The sequence below is a fragment of the Lepisosteus oculatus genome, chromosome 14 (assembly GCF_040954835.1).
Source record: "Lepisosteus oculatus isolate fLepOcu1 chromosome 14, fLepOcu1.hap2, whole genome shotgun sequence".
NCBI lineage: Eukaryota > Metazoa > Chordata > Actinopteri > Semionotiformes > Lepisosteidae > Lepisosteus > Lepisosteus oculatus.
Window position 1 is genome coordinate 11312100 of NC_090709.1, and position 17500 is coordinate 11329599.

Below are 17500 nucleotides of genomic sequence, written 5' to 3' on the forward strand. Positions count from 1 at the left end.
GCGTGCTCAAGGGGGTGTGGCCATAAGCGAGAGCAAGGCTCGCTGGCACACTTCTTATTGAGAGGACAGCTCCGTCACCTCTTTTACGACGCTGCTTTTTTTCCCTTGCGTTTTTCTCTTCTTCCCACGTTCTCTCTCTTCACTGCCTTCGTCCCCGCTCTATTTCACTTCAGCCTTTCACTCTTGCTTCCTTCCAATGAGGACGGAGCTGCGGGAGAAAGGGCGCTATAGAGGATCGCTGTGGAGAGCTGCTGCTGTGCTTTGACATCTGAGCTCTGTGGAAAACGATCTCAATACAATTCTGAAAAACGCGACTCTCCGAACGCCAGCCGAACAAGTCTCCACAGCCGAAGCGCTGTGTCTCTTTTCAGCTGGCGATAAACCTTTCCTCGATCCTTTGCGGACTTGTAAAACTGTTCCTGATCAGAATAAAAAACGCTCACGCTAATACACAAGCACCCGTGTCTCGCCAAAGCTGACAAATAAACAGACGGACAAGCCGCACTGCACGTGTGAACAGGGGAATGAGCGAGCGAGCGGGGATAGGGCGCCTCCTGCGCTTAAAGGCTTACAGCACCTGGTATTCCCAGGCGGTCTCCCATCCAAGTACTAACCAGGCCCATCCCTGTTTAGCTTCCGAGATCAGACATGCTCAAGGGGGTGTGGCCGTAAGCGAGAGCAAGGGTCGCTGGCACCCTTCTTATTGAGAGGACAGCTCCGTCACCTCTTTTACGACGCTGCTTTTTTTCCCTTGCGTTTTTCTCTTCTTCCCACGTTCTCTCTCTTCACTGCCTTCGTCCCCGCTCTATTTCACTTCAGCCTTTCCCTCTTGCTTCCTTCCAATGAGGACGGAGCTGCGGGAGAAAGGGCGCTATAGAGGATCGCTGTGGAGAGCTGCTGCTGTGCTTTGACATCTGAGCTCTGTGGAAAACGATCTCAATACAATTCTGAAAAACGCGACTCTCCGAACGCCAGCCGAACAAGTCTCCACAGCCGAAGCGCTGTGTCTCTTTTCAGCTGGCGATAAACCTTTCCTCGATCCTTTGCGGACTTGTTAAACTGTTCATGATCAGAATAAAAAACGCTCACGCTAATACACAAGCACCCGTGTCTCGCCAAAGCTGACAAATAAACAGACGGACAAGCCGCACTGCACGTGTGAACAGGGGAATGAGCGAGCGAGCGGGGATAGGGTGCCTCCTGCGCTTAAAAGCTTACAGCACCTGGTATTCCCAGGCGGTCTCCCATCCAAGTACTAACCAGGCCCATCCCTGTTTAGCTTCCGAGATCAGACGAGATCAGGCGTGCTCAAGGGGGTGTGGCCGTAAGCCAGAGCAAGGCTCGCTGGCACCCTTCTTATTGAGAGGACAGCTCCGTCACCTCTTTTACGACGCTGCTTTTTTTCCCTTGCGTTTTTCTCTTCTTCCCACGTTCTCTCTCTTCACTGCCTTCGTCCCCGCTCTATTTCACTTCAGCCTTTCACTCTTGCTTCCTTCCAATGAGGACGGAGCTGCGGGAGAAAGGGCGCTATAGATGATCGCTGTGGAGAGCTGCTGCTGTGCTTTGACATCTGAGCTCTGTGGAAAACGATCTCAATACAATTCTGAAAAACGCGACTCTCCGAACGCCAGCAGAACAAGTCTCCACAGCCGAAGCGCTGTGTCTCTTTTCAGCTGGCGATAAACCTTTCCTCGATCCTTTGCGGACTTGTAAAACTGTTCCTGATCAGAATAAAAAACGCTCACGCTAATACACAAGCACCCGTGTCTCGCCAAAGCTGACAAATAAACAGACGGACAAGCCGCACTGCACGTGTGAACAGGGGAATGAGCGAGCGAGCGGGGATAGGGCGCCTCCTGCGCTTAAAAGCTTACAGCACCTGGTATTCCCAAGCGGTCTCCCATCCAAGTACTAACCAGGCCCATCCCTGTTTAGCTTCCGAGATCAGACGAGATCAGGCGTGCTCAAGGGGGTGTGGCCATAAGCGAGAGCAAGGCTCGCTGGCACCCTTCTTATTGAGAGGACAGCTCCGTCACCTCTTTTACGACGCTGCTTTTTTTCCCTTGCGTTTTTCTCTTCTTCCCACGTTCTCTCTCTTCACTGCCTTCGTCCCCGCTCTATTTCACTTCAGCCTTTCACTCTTGCTTCCTTCCAATGAGGACGGAGCTGCGGGAGAAAGGGCGCTATAGAGGATCGCTGTGGAGAGCTGCTGCTGTGCTTTGACATCTGAGCTCTGTGGAAAACGATCTCAATACAATTCTGAAAAACGCGACTCTCCGAACGCCAGCCGAACAAGTCTCCACAGCCGAAGCGCTGTGTCTCTTTTCAGCTGGCGATAAACCTTTCCTCGATCCTTTGCGGACTTGTAAAACTGTTCCTGATCAGAATAAAAAACGCTCACGCTAATACACAAGCACCCGTGTCTCGCCAAAGCTGACAAATAAACAGACGGACAAGCCGCACTGCACGTGTGAACAGGGGAATGAGCGAGCGAGCGGGGATAGGGCGCCTCCTGCGCTTAAAAGCTTACAGCACCTGGTATTCCCAGGCGGTCTCCCATCCAAGTACTAACCAGGCCCATCCCTGTTTAGATTCTGAGATCAGACGAGATCAGGCGTGCTCAAGGGGGTGTGGCCGTAAGCGAGAGCAAGGCTCGCTGGCACCCTTCTTATTGAGAGGACAGCTCCGTCACCTCTTTTACGACGCTGCTTTTTTCCCTTGCGTTTTTCTCTTCTTTCCACGTTCTCTCTCTTCACTGCCTTCGTCCCCGCTCTATTTCACTTCAGCCTTTCACTCTTGCTTCCTTCCAATGAGGACGGAGCTGCGGGAGAAAGGGCGCTATAGAGGATCGCTGTGGAGAGCTGCTGCTGTGCTTTCACATCTGAGCTCTGTGGAAAACGATCTCAAAACAATTCTGAAAAACGCGACTCTCCGAACGCCAGCCGAACAAGTCTCCACAGCCGAAGCGCTGTGTCTCTTTTCAGCTGGCGATAAACCTTTCCTCGATCCTTTGCGGACTTGTAAAACTGTTCCTGATCAGAATAAAAAACGCTCACGCTAATACACAAGCACCCGTGTCTCGCCAAAGCTGACAAATAAAGAGACGGACAAGCCGCACTGCACGTGTGAACAGGGGAATGAGCGAGCGAGCGGGGATAGGGCGCCTCCTGCGCTTAAAAGCTTACAGCACCTGGTATTCCCAGGCGGTCTCCCATCCAAGTACTAACCAGGCCCATCCCTGTTTAGCTTCCGAGATCAGATGAGATCAGGCGTGCTCAAGGGGGTGTGGCCGTAAGCGAGAGCAAGGCTCGCTGGCACCCTTCTTATTGAGAGGACAGCTCCGTCACCTCTTTTACGACGCTGCTTTTTTTCCCTTGCGTTTTTCTCTTCTTCCCACGTTCTCTCTCTTCACTGCCTTCGTCCCCGCTCAATTTCACTTCAGCCTTTCACTCTTGCTTCCTTCCAATGAGGACGGAGCTGCGGGAGAAAGGGCGCTATAGAGGATCGCTGTGGAGAGCTGCTGCTGTGCTTTGACATCTGAGCTCTGTGGAAAACGATCTCAATACAATTCTGAAAAACGCGACTCTCCGAACGCCAGCCGAACAAGTCTCCACAGCCGAAGCGCTGTGTCTCTTTTCAGCTGGCGATAAACCTTTCCTCGATCCTTTGCGGACTTGTAAAACTGTTCCTGATCAGAATAAAAAACGCTCACGCTAATACACAAGCACCCGTGTCTCGCCAAAGCTGACAAATAAACAGACGGACAAGCCGCACTGCACGTGTGAACAGGGGAATGAGCGAGCGAGCGGGGATAGGGCGCCTCCTGCGCTTAAAAGCTTACAGCACCTGGTATTCCCAGGCGGTCTCCCATCCAAGTACTAACCAGGCCCATCCCTGTTTAGCTTCCGAGATCAGATGAGATCAGGCGTGCTCAAGGGGGTGTGGCCGTAAGCGAGAGCAAGGCTCGCTGGCACCCTTCTTATTGAGAGGACAGCTCCGTCACCTCTTTTACGACGCTGCTTTTTTTCCCTTGCGTTTTTCTCTTCTTCCCACGTTCTCTCTCTTCACTGCCTTCGTCCCCGCTCTATTTCACTTCAGCCTTTCACTCTTGCTTCCTTCCAATGAGGACGGAGCTGCGGGAGAAAGGGGGCTATAGAGGATCGCTGTGAAGAGCTGCTGCTGTGCTTTGACATCTGAGCTCTGTGGAAAACGATCTCAATACAATTCTGAAAAACGCGACTCTCCGAACGCCAGCCGAACAAGTCTCCACAGCCGAAGCGCTGTGTCTCTTTTCAGCTGGCGATAAACCTTTCCTCGATCCTTTGCGGACTTGTAAAACTGTTCCTGATCAGAATAAAAAACGCTCACGCTAATACACAAGCACCCGTGTCTCGCCAAAGCTGACAAATAAACAGACTGACAAGCCGCACTGCACGTGTGAACAGGGGAATGAGCGAGCGAGCGGGGATAGGGCGCCTCCTGCGCTTAAAAGCTTACAGCACCTGGTATTCCCAGGCGGTCTCCCATCCAAGTACTAACCAGGCCCATCCCTGTTTAGCTTCCGAGATCAGATGAGATCAGGCGTGCTCAAGGGGGTGTGGCCGTAAGCGAGAGCAAGGCTCGCTGGCACCCTTCTTATTGAGAGGACAGCTCCGTCACCTCTTTTACGACGCTGCTTTTTTTCCCTTGCGTTTTTCTCTTCTTCCCACGTTCTCTCTCTTCACTGCCTTCGTCCCCGCTCTATTTCACTTCAGCCTTTCACTCTTGCTTCCTTCCAATGAGGACGGAGCTGCGGGAGAAAGGGCGCTATAGAGGATCGCTGTGGAGAGCTGCTGCTGTGCTTTGACATCTGAGCTCTGTGGAAAACGATCTCAATACAATTCTGAAAAACGCGACTCTCCGAACGCCAGCCGAACAAGTCTCCACAGCCGAAGCGCTGTGTCTCTTTTCAGCTGGCGATAAACCTTTCCTCGATCCTTTGCGGACTTGTAAAACTGTTCCTGATCAGAATAAAAAACGCTCACGCTAATACACAAGCACCCGTGTCTCGCCAAAGCTGACAAATAAACAGACGGACAAGCCGCACTGCACGTGTGAACAGGGGAATGAGCGAGCGAGCGGGGATAGGGCGCCTCCTGCGCTTAAAAGCTTACAGCACCTGGTATTCCCAGGCGGTCTCCCATCCAAGTACTAACCAGGCCCATCCCTGTTTAGCTTCCGAGATCAGACGAGATCAGGCGTGCTCAAGGGGGTGTGGCCGTAAGCGAGACCAAAGCTCGCTGGCACCCTTCTTATTGAGAGGACAGCTCCGTCACCTCTTTTACGACGCTGCTTTTTTTCCCTTGCGTTTTTCTCTTCTTCCCACGTTCTCTCTCTTCACTGCCTTCGTCCCCGCTCTATTTCACTTCAGCCTTTCACTCTTGCTTCCTTCCAATGAGGACGGAGCTGCGGGAGAAAGGGCGCTATAGAGGATCGCTGTGGAGAGCTGCTGCTGTGCTTTGACATCTGAGCTCTGTGGAAAACGATCTCAATACAATTCTGAAAAACGCGACTCTCCGAACGCCAGCCGAACAAGTCTCCACAGCCGAAGCGCTGTGTCTCTTTTCAGCTGGCGATAAACCTTTCCTCGATCCTTTGCGGACTTGTAAAACTGTTCCTGATCAGAATAAAAAACGCTCACGCTAATACACAAGCACCCGTGTCTCGCCAAAGCTGACAAATAAACAGACGGACAAGCCGCACTGCACGTGTGAACAGGGGAATGAGCGAGCGAGCGGGGATAGGGCGCCTCCTGCGCTTAAAAGCTTACAGCACCTGGTATTCCCAGGCGGTCTCCCATCCAAGTACTAACCAGGCCCATCCCTGTTTAGATTCTGAGATCAGACGAGATCAGGCGTGCTCAAGGGGGTGTGGCCGTAAGCGAGAGCAAGGCTCGCTGGCACCCTTCTTATTGAGAGGACAGCTCCGTCACCTCTTTTACGACGCTGCTCTTTTTCCCTTGCGTTTTTCTCTTCTTCCCACGTTCTCTCTCTTCACTGCCTTCGTCCCCGCTCTATTTCACTTCAGCCTTTCACTCTTGCTTCCTTCCAATGAGGACGGAGCTGCGGGAGAAAGGGCGCTATAGAGGATCGCTGTGGAGAGCTGCTGCTGTGCTTTGACATCTGAGCTCTGTGGAAAACGATCTCAATACAATTCTGAAAAACGCGACTCTCCGAACGCCAGCCGAACATGTCTCCACAGCCGAAGCGCTGTGTCTCTTTTCAGCTGGCGATAAACCTTTCTTCGATCCTTTGCGGACTTGTAAAACTGTTCCTGATCAGAATAAAAAACGCTCACGCTAATACACAAGCACCCGTGTCTCGCCAAAGCTGACAAATAAACAGACGGACAAGCCGCACTGCACGTGTGAACAGGGGAATGAGCGAGCGAGCGGGGATAGGGCGCCTCCTGCGCTTAAAAGCTTACAGCACCTGGTATTTCCAGGCAGTCTCCAATCCAAGTACTAACCAGGCCCATCCCTGTTTAGCTTCCGAGATCAGACGAGATCAGGCGTGCTCAAGGGGGTGTGGCCGTAAGCGAGAGCAAGGCTCGCTGGCACCCTTCTTATTGAGAGGACAGCTCCGTCACCTCTTTTACGACGCTGCTTTTTTTCCCTTGCGTTTTTCTCTTCTTCCCACGTTCTCTCTCTTCACTGCCTTCGTCCCCGCTCTATTTCACTTCAGCCTTTCACTCTTGCTTCCTTCCAATGAGGACGGAGCTGCGGGAGAAAGGGCGCTATAGAGGATCGCTGTGGAGAGCTGCTGCTGTGCTTTGACATCTGAGCTCTGTGGAAAACGATCTCAATACAATTCTGAAAAACGCGACTCTCCGAACGCCAGCCGAACAAGTCTCCACAGCCGAAGCGCTGTGTCTCTTTTCAGCTGGCGATAAACCTTTCCTCGATCCTTTGCGGACTTGTAAAACTGTTCCTGATCAGAATAAAAAACGCTCACGCTAATACACAAGCACCCGTGTCTCGCCAAAGCTGACAAATAAACAGACGGACAAGCCGCACTGCACGTGTGAACAGGGGAATGAGCGAGCGAGCGGGGATAGGGCGCCTCCTGCGCTTAAAAGCTTACAGCACCTGGTATTCCCAGGCGGTCTCCCATCCAAGTACTAACCAGGCCCATCCCTGTTTAGCTTCCGAGATCAGACGAGATCGGGCGTGCTCAAGGGGGTGTGGCCGTAAGCGAGAGCAAGGCTCGCTGGCACCCTTCTTATTGAGAGGACAGCTCCGTCACCTCTTTTACGACGCTGCTTTTTTTCCCTTGCGTTTTTCTCTTCTTCCCACGTTCTCTCTCTTCACTGCCTTCGTCCCCGCTCTATTTCACTTCAGCCTTTCACTTTTGCTTCCTTCCAATGAGGACGGAGCTGCGGGAGAAAGGGCGCTATAGAGGACCGCTGTGGAGAGCTGCTGCTGTGCTTTGACATCTGAGCTCTGTGGAAAACGATCTCAATACAATTCTGAAAAACGCGACTCTCCGAACGCCAGCCGAACAAGTCTCCACAGCCGAAGCGCTGTGTCTCTTTTCAGCTGGCGATAAACCTTTCCTCGATCCTTTGCGGACTTGTAAAACTGTTCCTGATCAGAATAAAAACGCTCACGCTAATACACAAGCACCCGTGTCTCACCAAAGCTGACAAATAAACAGACGGACAAGCCGCACTGCACGTGTGAACAGGGGAATGAGCGAGCGAGCGGGGATAGGGCGCCTCCTGCGCTTAAAAGCTTACAGCACCTGGTATTCCCAGGCGGTCTCCCATCCAAGTACTAACCAAGCCCATCCCTGTTTAGCTTCCGAGATCAGACGAGATCAGGCGTGCTCAAGGGGGTGTGGCCATAAGCGAGAGCAAAGCTCGCTGGCACCCTTCTTATTGAGAGGACAGCTCCGTCACCTCTTTTACGACGCTGCTTTTTTTCCCTTGCGTTTTTCTCTTCTTCCCACGTTCTCTCTCTTCACTGCCTTCGTCCCCGCTCTATTTCACTTCAGCCTTTCACTCTTGCTTCCTTCCAATGAGGACGGAGCTGCGGGAGGAAGGGCGCTATAGAGGATCGCTGTGGAGAGCTGCTGCTGTGCTTTGACATCTTGTAAAACTGTTCCTGATCAGAATAAAAAACGCTCACGCTAATACACAAGCACCCGTGTCTCGCCAAAGCTGACAAATAAACAGACGGACAAGCCGCACTGCACGTGTGAACAGGGGAATGAGCGAGCGAGCGGGGATAGGGCGCCTCCTGCGCTTAAAAGCTTACAGCACCTGGTACTCCCAGGCGGTCTCCCATCCAAGTACTAACCAGGCCCATCCCTGTTTAGCTTCCGAGATCAGACGAGATCAGGCGTGCTCAAGGGGGTGTGGCCGTAAGCGAGAGCAAGGCTCGCTGGCACCCTTCTTATTGAGAGGACAGCTCCGTCACCTCTTTTATGACGCTGCTCTTTTTCCCTTGCGTTTTTCTCTTCTTCCCACGTTCTCTCTCTTCACTGCCTTCGTCCCCGCTCTATTTCACTTCAGCCTTTCACTCTTGCTTCCTTCCAATGAGGACGGAGCTGCGGGAGAAAGGGCGCTATAGAGGATCGCTGTGGAGAGCTGCTGCTGTGCTTTGAAATCTGAGCTCTGTGGAAAACGATCTCAATACAATTCTGAAAAACGCGACTCTCCGAACGCCAGCCGAACAAGTCTCCACAGCCGAAGCGCTGTGTCTCTTTTCAGCTGGCGATAAACCTTTCTTCGATCCTTTGCGGACTTGTAAAACTGTTCCTGATCAGAATAAAAAACGCTCACGCTAATACACAAGCACCCGTGTCTCGCCAAAGCTGACAAATAAACAGACGGACAAGCCGCACTGCACGTGTGAACAGGGGAATGAGCGAGCGAGCGGGGATAGGGCGCCTCCTGCGCTTAAAGGCTTACAGCACCTGGTATTCCCAGGCGGTCTCCCATCCAAGTACTAACCAGGCCCATCCCTGTTTAGCTTCCGAGATCAGACGAGATCAAGCGTGCTCAAGGGGGTGTGGCCGTATCCAAGAGCAAGGCTCGCTGGCACCCTTCTTATTGAGAGGACAGCTCCGTCACCTCTTTTACGAAATTGCTTTTTTTCCCTTGCGTTTTTCTCTTCTTCCCACGTTCTCTCTCTTCACTGCCTTCGTCCCCGCTCTATTTCACTTCAGCCTTTCACTCTTGCTTCCTTCCAATGATAACGGAGCTGCGGGAGAAAGGGCGCTATAGAGGATCGCTGTGGAGAGCTGCTGCTGTGCTTGAACATCTGAGCTCTGTGGAAAACGATCTCAATACAATTCTGAAAAACGCGACTCTCCGAACGCCAGCCGAACAAGTCTCCACAGCCGAAGCGCTGTGTCTCTTTTCAGCTGGCGATAAACCTTTCTTCGATCCTTTGCGGACTTGTAAAACTGTTCCTGATCAGAATAAAAAGCGCTCACGCTAATACACAAGCACCCGTGTCTCGCCAAAGCTGACAAATAAACAGACGGACAAGCCGCACTGCACGTGTGAACAGGGGAATGAGCGAGCGAGCGGGGATTGGGCGCCTCCTTCGCTTAAAAGCTTACAGCACCTGGTATTCCCAGGCGGTCTCCCATCCAAGTACTAACCAGGCCCATCCCTGTTTAGCTTCCGAGATCAGACGAAATCAGGCATGCTCAAGGTGGTGTAGCCGTAAGCGAGAGCAAGGCTCGCTGGCACCCTTCTTATTGAGAGGACAGCTCCGTCACCTCTTTTACGACGCTGCTTTTTTTCCCTTGCGTTTTTCTCTTCTTCCCACGTTCTCTCTCTTCACTGCCTTCGTCCCCGCTCTATTTCACTTCAGCCTTTCACTCTTGCTTCCTTCCAATGAGGACGGAGCTGCGGGAGAAAGGGCGCTATAGAGGATCGCTGTGGAGAGCTGCTGCTGTGCTTTGACATCTGAGCTCTGTGGAAAACGATCTCAATACAATTCTGAAAAACGCGACTCTCCGAACGCCAGCCGAACAAGTCTCCACAGCCGAAGCGCTGTGTCTCTTTTCAGCTGGCGATAAACCTTTCCTCGATCCTTTGCGGACTTGTTAAACTGTTCCTGATCAGAATAAAAAACGCTCACGCTAATACACAAGCACCCGTGTCTCGCCAAAGCTGACAAATAAACAGACGGACAAGCCGCACTGCACGTGTGAACAGGGGAATGAGCGAGCGAGCGAGCGGGGATAGGGCGCCTCCTGCGCTTAAAAGCTTACAGCACCTGGTATTCCCAGGCGGTCTCCCATCCAAGTACTAACCAGGCCCATCCCTGTTTAGCTTCCGAGATCAGACGAGATCAGGCGTGCTCAAGGGGGTGTGGCCGTAAGCGAGAGCAAGGCTCGCTGGCACCCTTCTTATTGAGAGGACAGCTCCGTCACCTCTTTTACGACGCTGCTTTTTTTCCCTTGCGTTTTTCTCTTCTTCCCACGTTCTCTCTCTTCACTGCCTTCGTCCCCGCTCTATTTCACTTCAGCCTTTCACTCTTGCTTCCTTCCAATGAGGACGGAGCTGCGGGAGAAAGGGCGCTATAGAGGATCGCTGTGGAGAGCTGCTGCTGTGCTTTGACATCTGAGCTCTGTGGAAAACGATCTCAATACAATTCTGAAAAACGCGACTCTCCGAACGCCAGCCGAACAAGTCTCCACAGCCGAAGCGCTGTGTCTCTTTTCAGCTGGCGATAAACCTTTCCTCGATCCTTTGCGGACTTGTAAAACTGTTCATGATCAGAATAAAAAACGCTCACGCTAATACACAAGCACCCGCGTCTCGCCAAAGCTGACAAATAAACAGACGGACAAGCCGCACTGCACGTGTGAACAGGGGAATGAGCGAGCGAGCGGGGATAGGGCGCCTCCTGCGCTTAAAAGCTTACAGCACCTGATATTCCCAGGCGGTCTCCCATCCAAGTACTAACCAGGCCCATCCCTGTTTAGCTTCCGAGATCAGACGAAATCAGGCGTGCTCAAGGGGTTGTGGCCGTAAGCGAGAGCAAGGCTCGCTGGCACCCTTCTTATTGAGAGGACAGCTCCGTCACCTCTTTTACGACGCTGCTCTTTTTCCCTTGCGTTTTTCTCTTCTTCCCACGTTCTCTCTCTTCACTGCCTTCGTCCCCGCTCTATTTCACTTCAGCCTTTCACTCTTGCTTCCTTCCAATGAGGACGGAGCTGCGGGAGAAAGGGGGCTATAGAGGATCGCTGTGGAGAGCTGCTGCTGTGCTTTGACATCTGAGCTCTGTGGAAAACGATCTCAATACAATTCTGAAAAACGCGACTCTCCGAACGCCAGCCGAACAAGTCTCCACATCCGAAGCGCTGTGTCTCTTTTCAGCTGGCGATAAACCTTTCCTCGATTCTTTGCGGACTTGTTAAACTGTTCCTGATCAGAATAAAAAACGCTCACGCTAATACACAAGCACCCGTGTCTCGCCAAAGCTGAGAAATAAACAGACGGACAAGCCGCACTGCACGTGTGAACAGGGGAATGAGCGAGCGAGCGGGGATAGGGCGCCTCCTGCGCTTAAAAGCTTACAGCACCTGGTATTCCCAGGCGGTCTCCCATCCAAGTACTATCCAGGCCCATCCCTGTTTAGCTTCCGAGATCAGATGAGATCAGGCGTGCTCAAGGGGGTGTGGCCATAAGCGAGAGCAAGGCTCGCTGGCACCCTTCTTATTGAGAGGACAGCTCCGTCACCTCTTTTACGACGCTGCTTTTTTTCCCTTGCGTTTTTCTCTTCTTCCCACGTTCTCTCTCTTCACTGCCTTCGTCCCCGCTCTATTTCACTTCAGCCTTTCACTTTTGCTTCCTTCCAATGAGGACGGAGCTGCGGGAGAAAGGGCGCTATAGAGGATCGCTGTGGAGAGCTGCTGCTGTGCTTTGACATCTGAGCTCTGTGGAAAACGATCTCAATACAATTCTGAAAAACGCGACTCTCCGAACGCCAGCCGAACAAGTCTCCACAGCCGAAGCGCTGTGTCTCTTTTCAGCTGGCGATAAACCTTTCCTCGATCCTTTGCGGACTTGTAAAACTGTTCCTGATCAGAATAAAAAACGCTCACGCTAATACACAAGCACCCGTGTCTCGCCAAAGCTGACAAATAGACGGACAAGCCGCACTGCACGTGTGAACAGGGGAATGAGCGAGCGAGCGGGGATAGGGCGCCTCCTGCGCTTAAAAGCTTACAGCACCTGGTATTCCCAGGCGGTCTCCCATCCAAGTACTAACCAGGCCCATCCCTGTTTAGCTTCCAAGATCAGACGAGATCAGGCGTGCTCAAGGGGGTGTGGCCATAAACGAGAGCAAGGCTCGCTGGCACACTTCTTATTGAGAGGACAGCTCCGTCACCTCTTTTACGACGCTGCTTTTCTTCCCTTGCGTTTTTCTCTTCTTCCCACGTTCTCTCTCTTCACTGCCTTCGTCCCCGCTCTGTTTCACTTCAGCCTTTCACTCTTGCTTCCTTCCAATGAGGACGGAGCTGCGGGAGAAAGGGCGCTATAGAGGATCGCTGTGGAGAGCTGCTGCTGTGCTTTGACATCTGAGCTCTGTGGAAAACGATCTCAATACAATTCTGAAAAACGCGACTCTCCGAACGCCAGCCGAACAAGTCTCCACAGCCGAAGCGCTGTGTCTCTTTTCAGCTGGCGATAAACCTTTCCTCGATCCTTTGCGGACTTGTAAAACTGTTCCTGATCAGAATAAAAAACGCTCACGCTAATACACAAGCACCCGTGTCTCGCCAAAGCTGACAAATAGACGGACAAGCCGCACTGCACGTGTGAACAGGGGAATGAGCGAGCGAGCGGGGATAGGGCGCCTCCTGCGCTTAAAAGCTTACAGCACCTGGTATTCCCAGGCGGTCTCCCATCCAAGTACTAACCAGGCCCATCCCTGTTTAGCTTCCAAGATCAGACGAGATCAGGCGTGCTCAAGGGGGTGTGGCCATAAACGAGAGCAAGGCTCGCTGGCACACTTCTTATTGAGAGGACAGCTCCGTCACCTCTTTTACGACGCTGCTTTTCTTCCCTTGCGTTTTTCTCTTCTTCCCACGTTCTCTCTCTTCACTGCCTTCGTCCCCGCTCTGTTTCACTTCAGCCTTTCACTCTTGCTTCCTTCCAATGAGGACGGAGCTGCGGGAGAAAGGGCGCTATAGAGGATCGCTGTGGAGAGCTGCTGCTGTGCTTTGACATCTGAGCTCTGTGGAAAACGATCTCAATACAATTCTGAAAAACGCGACTCTCCGAACGCCAGCCGAACAAGTCTCCACAGCCGAAGCGCTGTGTCTCTTTTCAGCTGGCGATAAACCTTTCCTCGATCCTTTGCGGACTTGTAAAACTGTTCCTGATCAGAATAAAAAACGCTCACGCTAATACACAAGCACCCGTGTCTCGCCAAAGCTGACAAATAAACAGACGGACAAGCCGCACTGCACGTGTGAACAGGGGAATGAGCGAGCGAGCGGGGATAGGGCGCCTCCTGCGCTTAAAAGCTTACAGCACCTGGTATTCCCAGGCAGTCTCTCATCCAAGTACTAACCAGGCCCATCCCTGTTTAGCTTCCGAGATCAGACGAGATCAGGCGTGCTCAAGGGGGTGTGGCCATAAGCGAGAGCAAGGCTCGCTGGCACCCTTCTTATTGAGAGGACAGCTCCGTCACCTCTTTTACGACGCTGCTTTTTTTCCCTTGCGTTTTTCTCTTCTTCCCACGTTCTCTCTCTTCACTGCCTTCGTCCCCGCTCTATTTCACTTCAGACTTTCACTCTTGCTTCCTTCCAATGAGGACGGAGCTGCGGGAGAAAGGGCGCTATAGAGGATCGCTGTGGAGAGCTGCTGCTGTGCTTTGACATCTGAGCTCTGTGGAAAACGATCTCAATACAATTCTGAAAAACGCGACTCTCCGAACGCCAGCCGAACAAGTCTCCACAGCCGAAGCGCTGTGTCTCTTTTCAGCTGGCGATAAACCTTTCCTCGATCCTTTGCGGACTTGTAAAACTGTTCCTGATCAGAATAAAAAACGCTCACGCTAATACACAAGCACCCGTGTCTCGCCAAAGCTGAGAAATAAACAAACGGACAAGCCGCACTGCACGTGTGAACAGGGGAATGAGCGAGCGAGCGGGGATAGGGCGCCTCCTGCGCTTAAAAGCTTACAGCACCTGGTATTCCCAGGCGGTCTCCCATCCAAGTACTAACCAGGCCCATCCCTGTTTAGCTTCCGAGATCAGATGAGATCAGGCGTGCTCAAGGGGGTGTGGCCATAAGCGAGAGCAAGGCTCGCTGGCACCCTTCTTATTGAGAGGACAGCTCTGTCACCTCTTTTACGACGCTGCTTTTTTTCCCTTGCGTTTTTCTCTTCTTCCCACGTTCTCTCTCTTCACTGCCTTCGTCCCCGCTCTATTTCACTTCAGCCTTTCACTTTTGCTTCCTTCCAATGAGGACGGAGCTGCGGGAGAAAGGGCGCTATAGAGGATCGCTGTGGAGAGCTGCTGCTGTGCTTTGACATCTGAGCTCTGTGGAAAACGATCTCAATACAATTCTGAAAAACGCGACTCTCCGAACGCCAGCCGAACAAGTCTCCACAGCCGAAGCGCTGTGTCTCTTTTCAGCTGGCGATAAACCTTTCCTCGATCCTTTGCGGACTTGTAAAACTGTTCCTGATCAGAATAAAAAACGCTCACGCTAATACACAAGCACCCGTGTCTCGCCAAAGCTGACAAATAGACGGACAAGCCGCACTGCACGTGTGAACAGGGGAATGAGCGAGCGAGCGGGGATAGGGCGCCTCCTGCGCTTAAAAGCTTACAGCACCTGGTATTCCCAGGCGGTCTCCCATCCAAGTACTAACCAGGCCCATCCCTGTTTAGCTTCCAAGATCAGACGAGATCAGGCGTGCTCAAGGGGGTGTGGCCATAAACGAGAGCAAGGCTCGCTGGCACACTTCTTATTGAGAGGACAGCTCCGTCACCTCTTTTACGACGCTGCTTTTCTTCCCTTGCGTTTTTCTCTTCTTCCCACGTTCTCTCTCTTCACTGCCTTCGTCCCCGCTCTGTTTCACTTCAGCCTTTCACTCTTGCTTCCTTCCAATGAGGACGGAGCTGCGGGAGAAAGGGCGCTATAGAGGATCGCTGTGGAGAGCTGCTGCTGTGCTTTGACATCTGAGCTCTGTGGAAAACGATCTCAATACAATTCTGAAAAACGCGACTCTCCGAACGCCAGCCGAACAAGTCTCCACAGCCGAAGCGCTGTGTCTCTTTTCAGCTGGCGATAAACCTTTCCTCGATCCTTTGCGGACTTGTAAAACTGTTCCTGATCAGAATAAAAAACGCTCACGCTAATACACAAGCACCCGTGTCTAGCCAAAGCTGACAAATAAACAGACGGACAAGCCGCACTGCACGTGTGAACAGGGGAATGAGCGAGCGAGCGGGGATAGGGCGCCTCCTGCGCTTAAAAGCTTACAGCACCTGGTATTCCCAGGCAGTCTCTCATCCAAGTACTAACCAGGCCCATCCCTGTTTAGCTTCCGAGATCAGACGAGATCAGGCGTGCTCAAGGGGGTGTGGCCATAAGCGAGAGCAAGGCTCGCTGGCACCCTTCTTATTGAGAGGACAGCTCCGTCACCTCTTTTACGACGCTGCTTTTTTTCCCTTGCGTTTTTCTCTTCTTCCCACGTTCTCTCTCTTCACTGCCTTCGTCCCCGCTCTATTTCACTTCAGACTTTCACTCTTGCTTCCTTCCAATGAGGACGGAGCTGCGGGAGAAAGGGCGCTATAGAGGATCGCTGTGGAGAGCTGCTGCTGTGCTTTGACATCTGAGCTCTGTGGAAAACGATCTCAATACAATTCTGAAAAACGCGACTCTCCGAACGCCAGCCGAACAAGTCTCCACAGCCGAAGCGCTGTGTCTCTTTTCAGCTGGCGATAAACCTTTCCTCGATCCTTTGCGGACTTGTAAAACTGTTCCTGATCAGAATAAAAAACGCTCACGCTAATACACAAGCACCCGTGTCTCGCCAAAGCTGACAAATAAACAGACGGACAAGCCGCACTGCACGTGTGAACAGGGGAATGAGCGAGCGAGCGGGGATAGGGCGCCTCCTGCGCTTAAAAGCTTACAGCACCTGGTATTCCCAGGCGGTCTCCCATCCAAGTACTAACCAGGCCCATCCCTGTTTAGCTTCCGAGATCAGACGAGATCAGGCGTGCTCAAGGGGGTGTGGCCGTAAGCAAGAGCAAAGCTCGCTGGCACCCTTCTTATTGAGAGGACAGCTCCGTCACCTCTTTTACGACGCTGCTTTTTTTCCCTTGCGTTTTTCTCTTCTTCCCACGTTCTCTCTCTTCACTGCCTTCGTCCCCGCTCTATTTCACTTCAGCCTTTCACTCTTGCTTCCTTCCAATGATAACGGAGCTGCGGGAGAAAGGGCGCTATAGAGGATCGCTGTGGAGAGCTGCTGCTGTGCTTGAACATCTGAGCTCTGTGGAAAACGATCTCAATACAATTCTGAAAAACGCGACTCTCCGAACGCCAGCCGAACAAGTCTCCACAGCCGAAGCGCTGTGTCTCTTTTCAGCTGGCGATAAACCTTTCTTCGATCCTTTGCGGACTTGTAAAACTGTTCCTGATCAGAATAAAAAGCGCTCACGCTAATACACAAGCACCCGTGTCTCGCCAAAGCTGACAAATAAACAGACGGACAAGCCGCACTGCACGTGTGAACAGGGGAATGAGCGAGCGAGCGGGGATTGGGCGCCTCCTTCGCTTAAAAGCTTACAGCACCTGGTATTCCCAGGCGGTCTCCCATCCAAGTACTAACCAGGCCCATCCCTGTTCAGCTTCCGAGATCAGACGAAATCAGGCATGCTCAAGGTGGTGTGGCCGTAAGCGAGAGCAAGGCTCGCTGGCACCCTTCTTATTGAGAGGACAGCTCCGTCACCTCTTTTACGACGCTGCTTTTTTTCCCTTGCGTTTTTCTCTTCTTCCCACGTTCTCTCTCTTCACTGCCTTCGTCCCCGCTCTATTTCACTTCAGCCTTTCACTCTTGCTTCCTTCCAATGAGGACGGAGCTGCGGGAGAAAGGGCGCTATAGAGGATCGCTGTGGAGAGCTGCTGCTGTGCTTTGACATCTGAGCTCTGTGGAAAACGATCTCAATACAATTCTGAAAAACGCGACTCTCCGAACGCCAGCCGAACAAGTCTCCACAGCCGAAGCGCTGTGTCTCTTTTCAGCTGGCGATAAACCTTTCCTCGATCCTTTGCGGACTTGTTAAACTGTTCCTGATCAGAATAAAAAACGCTCACGCTAATACACAAGCACCCGTGTCTCGCCAAAGCTGACAAATAAACAGACGGACAAGCCGCACTGCACGTGTGAACAGGGGAATGAGCGAGCGAGCGAGCGGGGATAGGGCGCCTCCTGCGCTTAAAAGCTTACAGCACCTGGTATTCCCAGGCGGTC

At 52.4% G+C, this 17500-nt stretch overlaps 1 protein-coding gene, 21 non-coding genes and 8 pseudogenes across 22 annotated transcripts in view; 1 reads left to right on the forward strand and 29 right to left on the reverse strand.

Annotated features, from left to right (window-relative positions):
• The window catches only part of LOC138245096 (5S ribosomal RNA), a 119-nt gene extending 91 nt beyond the window's left edge, over positions 1 to 28 (reverse strand). Inside the window, exon 1 of the ribosomal RNA XR_011193711.1 lies at positions 1 to 28. This exon is cut by the window's left edge and continues 91 nt beyond it. This is a non-coding gene — a ribosomal RNA (5S ribosomal RNA).
• The window catches only part of LOC138242797 (zinc finger protein 271-like), a 683123-nt gene that overhangs the window by 615526 nt on the left and 50097 nt on the right, over positions 1 to 17500 (reverse strand). The window lies entirely within an intron of this gene.
• Positions 1 to 17500, forward strand: part of LOC138242769 (zinc finger protein 271-like) — a 735173-nt pseudogene that overhangs the window by 216508 nt on the left and 501165 nt on the right.
• On the reverse strand, positions 566 to 674 carry LOC138219100 (5S ribosomal RNA; annotated as a pseudogene).
• Positions 1212 to 1330, reverse strand: LOC138219257 (5S ribosomal RNA). The gene has a single exon (XR_011181588.1). It is a non-coding gene; the product is annotated as a 5S ribosomal RNA (ribosomal RNA).
• LOC138216137 (5S ribosomal RNA) lies at positions 1868 to 1986 on the reverse strand. Its single transcript, XR_011179849.1, has one exon. It is a non-coding gene; the product is annotated as a 5S ribosomal RNA (ribosomal RNA).
• LOC138216533 (5S ribosomal RNA) lies at positions 2524 to 2642 on the reverse strand. Its single transcript, XR_011180245.1, has one exon. It is a non-coding gene; the product is annotated as a 5S ribosomal RNA (ribosomal RNA).
• Positions 3179 to 3297, reverse strand: LOC138216162 (5S ribosomal RNA). Its single transcript, XR_011179874.1, has one exon. It is a non-coding gene; the product is annotated as a 5S ribosomal RNA (ribosomal RNA).
• LOC138216173 (5S ribosomal RNA) lies at positions 3835 to 3953 on the reverse strand. Its single transcript, XR_011179885.1, has one exon. It is a non-coding gene; the product is annotated as a 5S ribosomal RNA (ribosomal RNA).
• Positions 4491 to 4609, reverse strand: LOC138216184 (5S ribosomal RNA). Its single transcript, XR_011179896.1, has one exon. It is a non-coding gene; the product is annotated as a 5S ribosomal RNA (ribosomal RNA).
• LOC138219268 (5S ribosomal RNA) lies at positions 5147 to 5265 on the reverse strand. Its single transcript, XR_011181589.1, has one exon. It is a non-coding gene; the product is annotated as a 5S ribosomal RNA (ribosomal RNA).
• On the reverse strand, positions 5803 to 5921 carry LOC138216534 (5S ribosomal RNA). The gene has a single exon (XR_011180246.1). It is a non-coding gene; the product is annotated as a 5S ribosomal RNA (ribosomal RNA).
• On the reverse strand, positions 6459 to 6577 carry LOC138218299 (5S ribosomal RNA; annotated as a pseudogene).
• Positions 7115 to 7233, reverse strand: LOC138219240 (5S ribosomal RNA). Its single transcript, XR_011181586.1, has one exon. It is a non-coding gene; the product is annotated as a 5S ribosomal RNA (ribosomal RNA).
• On the reverse strand, positions 7770 to 7888 carry LOC138216749 (5S ribosomal RNA). Its single transcript, XR_011180461.1, has one exon. It is a non-coding gene; the product is annotated as a 5S ribosomal RNA (ribosomal RNA).
• Positions 8290 to 8408, reverse strand: LOC138245038 (5S ribosomal RNA). The gene has a single exon (XR_011193654.1). It is a non-coding gene; the product is annotated as a 5S ribosomal RNA (ribosomal RNA).
• LOC138218120 (5S ribosomal RNA) lies at positions 8946 to 9064 on the reverse strand (annotated as a pseudogene).
• On the reverse strand, positions 9602 to 9720 carry LOC138217211 (5S ribosomal RNA). The gene has a single exon (XR_011180923.1). It is a non-coding gene; the product is annotated as a 5S ribosomal RNA (ribosomal RNA).
• On the reverse strand, positions 10262 to 10380 carry LOC138219271 (5S ribosomal RNA). The gene has a single exon (XR_011181590.1). It is a non-coding gene; the product is annotated as a 5S ribosomal RNA (ribosomal RNA).
• LOC138218414 (5S ribosomal RNA) lies at positions 10918 to 11036 on the reverse strand (annotated as a pseudogene).
• On the reverse strand, positions 11574 to 11692 carry LOC138244839 (5S ribosomal RNA). The gene has a single exon (XR_011193454.1). It is a non-coding gene; the product is annotated as a 5S ribosomal RNA (ribosomal RNA).
• On the reverse strand, positions 12226 to 12344 carry LOC138217718 (5S ribosomal RNA). The gene has a single exon (XR_011181430.1). It is a non-coding gene; the product is annotated as a 5S ribosomal RNA (ribosomal RNA).
• Positions 12878 to 12996, reverse strand: LOC138217719 (5S ribosomal RNA). Its single transcript, XR_011181431.1, has one exon. It is a non-coding gene; the product is annotated as a 5S ribosomal RNA (ribosomal RNA).
• On the reverse strand, positions 13534 to 13652 carry LOC138218353 (5S ribosomal RNA; annotated as a pseudogene).
• LOC138244759 (5S ribosomal RNA) lies at positions 14190 to 14308 on the reverse strand. The gene has a single exon (XR_011193374.1). It is a non-coding gene; the product is annotated as a 5S ribosomal RNA (ribosomal RNA).
• LOC138217720 (5S ribosomal RNA) lies at positions 14842 to 14960 on the reverse strand. Its single transcript, XR_011181432.1, has one exon. It is a non-coding gene; the product is annotated as a 5S ribosomal RNA (ribosomal RNA).
• Positions 15498 to 15616, reverse strand: LOC138218354 (5S ribosomal RNA; annotated as a pseudogene).
• Positions 16154 to 16272, reverse strand: LOC138219272 (5S ribosomal RNA). Its single transcript, XR_011181591.1, has one exon. It is a non-coding gene; the product is annotated as a 5S ribosomal RNA (ribosomal RNA).
• Positions 16810 to 16928, reverse strand: LOC138218075 (5S ribosomal RNA; annotated as a pseudogene).
• The window catches only part of LOC138219273 (5S ribosomal RNA), a 119-nt gene continuing 88 nt past the window's right edge, over positions 17470 to 17500 (reverse strand). The window contains exon 1 of the ribosomal RNA XR_011181592.1: positions 17470 to 17500. This exon is cut by the window's right edge and continues 88 nt beyond it. This is a non-coding gene — a ribosomal RNA (5S ribosomal RNA).